Here is an 8,582-nt window from a genome sequence, read left to right on the forward strand (position 1 = left end):
GTTTTAAATGCTTATATGGAAAAATAGTGAGATGTACTTAATGTTATGGAAATATACAAAAAAACTTAAACATAAATTGAGTGGAAAAAAGAAACAACTAAGGGGCAAAAACCAAGTTTTAAAAATATATATGTAGGTATATACCATGCCTTGCCCATCGTATTGCCTCTTTTCATAAATTATTATGGACCTTCTCCTTTCACCCGTTATCTGTTTTTACGTGTATGCAAATAAATGCCTGTGAGCAGAAAGCTAACAGTTAAACACAGACACTCAGGCTTGACTCCATTTTAGACTATTGTATAGTGCCTATAACCGGTTGGAATTCATTCAAGGACATTTACCTACAAGTAGTACTAGTAACATTAGTAATAATTTAAAATTGGAACAACTCAGAAAAAATAAATTCAAGAGACATCTGGCACCTTTCTGAAATGCTAATAAATTATGATTAGCAGAGAGCTTTTGAATTCACACCTACTAAGTCTTTCATTTTGGTGATAAATTTGTCAGGTAAAAATGATAACTATTATAGAAGTGTGAAAATACTTTCTATAGACAGTTTTGATAAGTGTTTGAAAAGTTATGAATGGCTTGCCACCCATATATCCTTTTCATTTCTGCTTCTTGCTACGCTAAATCCCCGCTTGTGAACTCAGAAATATGAAATCAATTCAAGACAAAATGTACAAACAACTTGCCTATATTTCATGAGGTCTCTCTTTCATGTGTCTCTAAAGGAAAGACATTCATTTTGTTAATGAAAATTATTTCTTCAGCAAAAATATAATTATACCTATGGATGTTAAAATGTGACAATATTTTGTTTTTTTTTTATGCTAAGTAGCCATATAATGATGATAAATGTAAAAACAATTTCATTCTTTGCAAATGTTTAATTTTCTTAAATTATTATGAGTGAGTGATCTCATCCTTTTTTGTTGTCAGAGGATTAAATATTTACTTTTATTTGAAGCATATTACATGTATATAATATTATACATATTGTATATGTATATACAATATGCTTCAAATAATATATACATATAATATGCTTCAAATAAAAATAAGTATTTAATCCTCTGACAACAAAAAAAAAAGATATCACTCATTCAAAATAATCTAAGAAATATATATATGTTTATATTTATATATATATTTATTTATTTTATATATATATACACACACATATATATATGTTTCTTTATAGCATCTTTCAAAAGACAGTATACTTAAAAGTAACCACTGGACTCCCATTTGGCTACCCAGAGATTTCCTTGGTATTTCTCAATATCTATAACCATGGTTATTAATGTATAAAACTAAATGTATAACTCTTAAGTTCTAACACAAAAACATTTAAAAGCAATGTTCAGTTCATGTAGTTACTCCAAAAATATTTAAAACATGTAAATAAATAAACAGTTCTTTGTAATATATCATATACTGAGATAAAAAAAACAAAAGTGACCAAATCTACAAGCAGTAATTATTATTATTTTTTTCATAAATAAACCCTCATGCCAGGCCAAAGGGGCTGTATTAAGTCCCATTGTCAAGAGGATGGATTTTATCCATTTTCTTTTGAGGAAGAATTTGTCATTTAGAATTGGATTAAAATGGTTACTGAAGAGAAGAGAGAGGTATCATGGAAATTCAAAATGTGAATTTAAATGTCTCAAAGAGAATTTGTTTTACTGAAGGAATAAAAACAACTTAAGAGAAAGCTGCCTGTTCTCTGATGAAATAGCCTAGGTAGCAAAGTAAACCTGAGTATGTCAAGGGAGAACGTAACCAAGTACTTTTTTCTTGATATGTATGTTCACAATGGAAACGGCAACATTCTATCTATCATCTGCCTTAATAAATATAAATGTCAACACTTATACCTAACCAGATTTTTATTCAAGGAATCACATTCAAAGAAATGTTCTGTCTCTACTTAGATTTAGTCAGTTTTCTGATGCCATTTATACCAGATTCAAATAATTCATGTAATTATTAGCAATGTAGGAGAACAGACACCTCACATCTCATATTCACCATTGTTTCCTGAACAATACATGGTAGGCACTAAATAAGTATTTATTAAATGAAACATGATCCTAAGACAACGATAAAAAAATGAAATCTTGTTACTATAATGCAAGGAGCTTACAATACATATATATTTTTATTTTTTTAATGTTTCTCCTTATTTGTGAGACAAAGAGAGACAGAGCATGAGCAGGGGAAGGGCAGAGAGAGAGAGGGAGACGCAGAATCTGAATCAGGCTTCAGGCTCTGAGCTGTCAGCACAGAGCCCAACGCAGGGCTCGAACTCACAGACTGTGAGATCATGACCTTGGCTAAAGTCGGACACTTAACCGACTGAGCCACCCAGGTGCCCCTATAATATATTATTTTAAGTAATTTATAGAAAAGTAATGATGCACTAAAAATCAGACAAAATATATATTTTAATAGTTAATACTCAGTTACATAAATCACTTTACACTATTTCAGCTCACCCTACACTGAATAAACCATCATAAAATCATTTATATCACTTTAATTTTATCGTTCACATAGCAAACCCAAAGCTAATGTATAGCAGAATTACACTAGGCAAAAAAAAAAAAAAAACAAAAAACAAAAAACAAAAAACAAAAAACCAAAACCAAAACCAAAAACAAAAACAGAAAAAGCAACGAGTTTGCAAAATGTTTGTGAAAGGATGATACACATGAAAAAAATAGGCATAATTTTTTTATAATTAAAAAAAATAATCTTTTATTTTTTATTTTCGAGAAAGAGAGAGAGACAGAGCATGAGCAGGGGAGGGGCAGAGAGAGAGCGAGACACAGAATCCAAAGCAGGCTCCAGGCTCTGAGCTGTCAGCACAGAGCCTGACGCTGGGCTCAAACTTATGAACTGTGAGATCATGACCTGAGCTGAAGTTGGACGCTCAACTGACTGAGCCACCCAGGTGCCCCCCCCTTTTTTTTTATAATTTAAAAAAGAAATAAAATTGTATGATTTTATAAAGAAAACAATCATTTTTTTGGTAATAAATTTGGACCTCTCAAGATAAAATAAAATAAATTATACAGAATGTACCATAAATACTAAATATTAGATGGGTAGATGAGGAACATTTAAACAACAGAAGAACAAGAAAACAAAATTTCTGCAATGGTGTGTTTAGTTTTGTTTTCTTTTGTTTGATAATCTAATTCCTTGAATGTCTTCCACTAAAAATGAGGGGGGGGGGGACCGAGGAAAAATGTCAACAAAACTAGTAAAAAGTGTATCTATAAATTATAAAACAGAAATAGAATGGGTCAAATTATCATAAGCATGAAGATTTGATGAACAAAAGCAAATTAATCAAAAATAATAATAATAAGACAAGGAATTTCTCATTTCTTTGAGAACCTGAGAATCCAGAAAAAAGAGCCAACAGGCTACCCAAATGAAGGGTCTTTAATAGTCATAGAAACTTTAATGACTTGGTTTGAGAATAGCATTCAAAACTGGGTATAGGCTATACAGTTTACAATTTATTGCTGAGGGCAAGATGGGTGGAAATTCAGTCCATTTGGAGATGGCTTTAACCCTATAAACTCTGGAAATTTACCACCTAAAATTTCCTTCCATGATAAATTCCTTCAACAGTGTGAAACCTGTGATCTAACCTAAATTGAATAAGAAATCTAGGAATGGATTTTAAAAAAAGAGAGACAATGAGAGACAGAGACAGAGAAGGCCTGGACAAAAGGGAGAAAGAAGTAAGAGGCATACTTCATAAAGAAGTCTGGATGTTTCAACACTTGTAAAAAAACAGAAGAGGGAACCCTAGAACTATGTAGCTTGAAAAACATCCTGGCTCAAAATTTCTATCCTTATACAACAAGCACCTCCTAAGAATACAGGAAAATAGACCTTACCTAAATATAAGCTAGAGGAAAAGACTGAAGTCAAATCTCATATCACTATAAAAAGAATAATAAGCAGAATAATTGGTTTACATGCAACAAAATTACAAGAAGAGTTACATAACCAAAACAGATAAGACCTGTAAACCAGTGGGGTGCCTGGGTGGCTCAGTTGGTTAGGTGTCTGACTTTGGCTCAGGTCATGATCTCGGGTTTGTGGGTTCGAGCCCCGCGTTGGGCTCCTTGCTGACAGCTCAGAGCTTGGAGTCTGCTTTGGATTCTGTGCTTCCCTCTTTCTGCCCCTCTCCCACTCACACTCTGTCTCTCTCTCTTTCTCAAAAATAGATAACTGTTTTAAAAAATGTAAAAAAGAACTATAAACTAGTATTTCTAAGTGATTTTAAAGAACGTTAAAAATAATTACATCAAAATTATTAAAGGTAAACATGAGATTATTGGATCTAAGGAACATATGAAAAGGGAGCGAACAGGTCAAAAAGTAGAGGTGAGGGAGAAAAATCTGTTCAAAAATGTATATTAAATTATGATGAAAAACAGCAAGAACTAAAGATGAAGAATTAAGAGGTGAGAAAATCACACTTTTTTTAAATAAAAATGATTTTAGAGAAATTAGTAAATATAAAAAATAAACAAAGAGAGGCCAAACGTATTTGATAGGTGATGTGGGAAACAAAGGCAAAAGAAAAAATTAAATGTTCTTACTACTTACCGCCCATTGAACGTCCTTAAAACAGGCAAAGTGACCTTCTTTTGGGAGCTCAGCCGCCTAGATGCTGACACTTGGCTAAGGGCAAAAGGCAACCTTACCTTAATATTATCCTGAACCCCCAGCATCCTGTGAGTCTACTTTAAACATATCGAAATTTCTTTGGAAACTTCCTGTATCCCTACTACCTAAGACATATGTTAGCAATTATCCTCCAAGTGTATGGCCCAATGATATATATCTAAAAGGGTCTCATGAATAAAGGTTTACTAAACAGTAATAAATGACACTTTCCTAACACTGGCTAGTCCTCTCAAGGTCCTGGAAACCTCGTTTCCAAAATTCCTCGGAGGCTTGTGCTGTCCCTAACCCCCTCCCGATTTGAAAGTGTATAACCATCACCCCTTACAACCCCTGTGCAGCTCTTTCTGCCCATGCCTTTTAGAATAACTACCTTGTTACTCAAATTTAATACATGTGAGTAATTGACTTAACATTATATTTTATCTTTAAATCTTATTAAATGTATGTGTGGCACTACAGCATGGAAGAGAAGTTGAGGTTCACAGCGTGTGTAAATTTCATTTCTTTATATTCGCAAGAATCAGTTAAGTGCTCAGAAGATTAAATCTGAATATTGAATCCTGACGAATAAAACAAATATATTAAGTATGTAAATTCTGCTTAAAAGTTTTTGAATTCGTAGAGAAGAACAAAATTACTCAAAGTTTGTTAAAATTCACTAGACTCATGCATAGTCTAATAAGATTTGCAAGCTGAATTTAAAAGCTTAAGGTGGAGGTCAAGTTTTGAGACTGAAGCTTTCATAAACTGAATGCTAATTGCTTGAATTTCTGAGAAGACTTTTCTTCATTCAAAAGCCACCCTTGAGGACAACAAAAAGCTTGCACCCATATGGAATTTTAATTCTTGGGACATGGTTACACCCAAGAAATTATAGTTGTGCCTTGTCTGAAGCTTTCCTGGGAGATGGTCACTTATCTCTGTCATTAAAATAAGTAAAACAGCACCGGTCATCGTAGAAAGGTTTTTCCCCATTTGCTACAATTCCCTGTAGTAAGTTGTCTCGTGAAAAAAATGCCTACTGTTTAGCAGAATGTCCACAGCTGTAACTTTCATTTTGCACTGTAGAGATAGTAGAGTACTGAGGGAGGAAGCAGAGTTCAGAACATTTAGTCCAGAGGCAGTGAGACTGCATCATTAGCACTTCAATGGATCATTCTAAAGGAATTAGCATCAATTTGAATGCTGTCTGCAAAGCTCTCTTCTCTGGGAGCTACTGCTCCACTCTCCCTTTTTTTTTTTTTTTTTTTTTTTTTTTTTGTACTACTTACATGAAAGAGACAACTATTTCTTCTTCAAGACATGTCCTGATTGGAGGAGCCAGGAAAGAATCCCACAGCACCATACCTGTGAGGAAAGAGTGAGAACTTACTTTCCAAAGAGTATGTTTTATTTTTTATTTTTTTACGCATCTAGTAGACACTACTATTTCAATATGCAAATATGCATGTTTTCCTTAATCCAGGGAGTGTAGAATGGATTACAAAAAAAAAAAAAATGATTTCAAATCTAAAGATCAAACAAAAGAGAACAACAAAATGTAAAACCCAGAAAAACCGTCTTAAATCATTGAGACTCACTCTCATTTTAGTGTCCCATTTAGCATAAAATAGGTTAGATAAATTTTCCAATGCTATACCTAACACCCTGTGATTCCCGGAAAGCATGCTTAACTTCCAGTTTAGTGTTTATTTTTATTTAACAGCTATAGAGCCAAGATAAAGCCATTTTTCTGAATGCACCCAAATGAGATGACCAGTATTATATATAGTATCCTATTGGCTTTACTTTCAGAAACCCTACTTGGTTTATGTCTGTAGAAGGTACACACTGTGACTATGTCCATTTCTTCTTCTTGTTTAACTGGATGCCTGTTTCCACTAAATTTACAAATAATTTGTGGGATTTTCACACAGGTTTGTCCTCATTTATTCTGATACATAGGATTTAAAATTGGACTTGACTGATATGTGTGCATGGGAGATGGGAATATTGAGCAAAGCATAGAGGACATTGGGCATACCCAGTGAAAAAAATTGTGATCCTTGTGTTGTCTTCCTTACCGCCAGGGAAAAATCGTCTCTTCCCAAATCTCTTCCTCTGGCATTTGGGCAACCTGATCCAAGGACATCAACTGATTTCCCCTTCTAACAATTTCTACATTTCGCTCATAAGATTTTGATCCACTGAGATTAAAGCACAATTGGGAATTCAAACCAGATTGGCTATAGGGTTTTCAAGAGATTAGACAAAGGCAGAGAATTTTGCCCTTTTCATAAAAGAACCACTGTCTCCACTCTCTATCCTATTTATAAAGCAATTCTTACAGGATCTTTTTCCAAGTAACTTTGTTTGAACTGCGGTCTCAAATTGATGTGTGGATGTCCACCAAGAAAATCCATTCTTCTAAAATTTAATGGGTGAAAGGTCACAGGATCTTGGTTGAATGAGAAGACTACATATGTATGGTCCTGCGTTGTTCCTTGGAGATTTTCTCAACGTTGTATTATTCAAGTATGTTGCTTTACTCGATTTAGAAGCAACTCTCATGGAATGAATATATATTCTTCAATATAGATAGGTCAGTAATTGGGAAGATTTGAGGAACAGGAATCCCTTGGAAGCACTCTGAAGTCTTTTCCATTATCTAGGACCTGTTAAGGAAATCCTACTGAGGTTTCTCATTTCAGCATTTGCAAGGTGAAATACAGGTGGAAAAATAAAAATAAGGCAAAGGCAAAGAGGTACTCTAAGCAGACCAGAAGAGTACGAAGTCTTTATTACAGAAGTTCTGCATTTTCATGTCTTGCATTTAATAAATTGGACTTTTAGTGTTTGGGCTTTATCTCACCTTAACTCCTTCTGGGGAATATGTATTTTGTTTTTGAAGATCTCTAATCTGTAGACCCTTTGTCTAATTTCTTATGTTCCATCCATTCTCCCTCTCTTCATTCTACCAAGAAATGAAAGATTTAGAAACCCAAGTTTATTAAGACTGCTCTTTCTATAAATTCTAGGATACTGAAATGAATCTAAGAAAATCATTTCATTCAGTGAGTTCATAAAATATAATCATTATTTCAAAATCATTTGTTCCTTTAGTTCTCAAGTGTATAATTATATATTCTTTATATCTTTTATCTCTTTAACCTCATGCTTACAGTATTGTTACATTTTACTTTTTCTTAATAGATAATGTTAAAAAAGAGATTCTTAGCGTAAAGACATTTTGGCTTATATTTTTTCAATTTATTTTATTAAGTCTCCATAAATTGAATGTTTAATGAAAAAAATTTTTAAATGATGTGTTCAATGGCTATATTACATTCCATTGTATACATTTAATATTAATCATTATTTTTTTTTAAATTTGAGAGTTTCATTGTTTCCAACATTTTATAGATACAAATAATGCTGATGTGAACATATATTGAAAGTACTCTACAGTTTTAATGACTTTCATATGATTGTTTCAAATGATATGACTCTGTCAAGGTCCTTTTGCAATTGTATTTTAAGAGAAGTTTTGAAATTTACCCATCAATTTCCAACATATGAGAGTGTCCATCACTACTCTGTTAACAGAGTTCTTAATTAGAATCTGATTTATTAATATTTCCTTTATTTTACTGTACTCGGCCTTATTTAAGAAATTGTTATCTAATTCAAATTCGAGAAGATATTCTATTTTTCCTAGAAGCATTGCAAATTCATGACTAGAATGCCCCTGAAACACAGCTTGTTTGTCTGGTATAAAGGAAGTGATTAAGTTTCACCTCTTCCATATGGATAGCCAATTGATTCAGCATCATTTATTGAAAGCACCATATCCCTCTGAAGTACCACTCTGTTAT

Source organism: Panthera pardus, unplaced genomic scaffold (assembly GCF_024362965.1).
Source record: "Panthera pardus isolate Hobbes unplaced genomic scaffold, ASM2436296v1 HiC_scaffold_13, whole genome shotgun sequence".
Taxonomy (NCBI): Eukaryota; Metazoa; Chordata; class Mammalia; order Carnivora; family Felidae; genus Panthera; species Panthera pardus.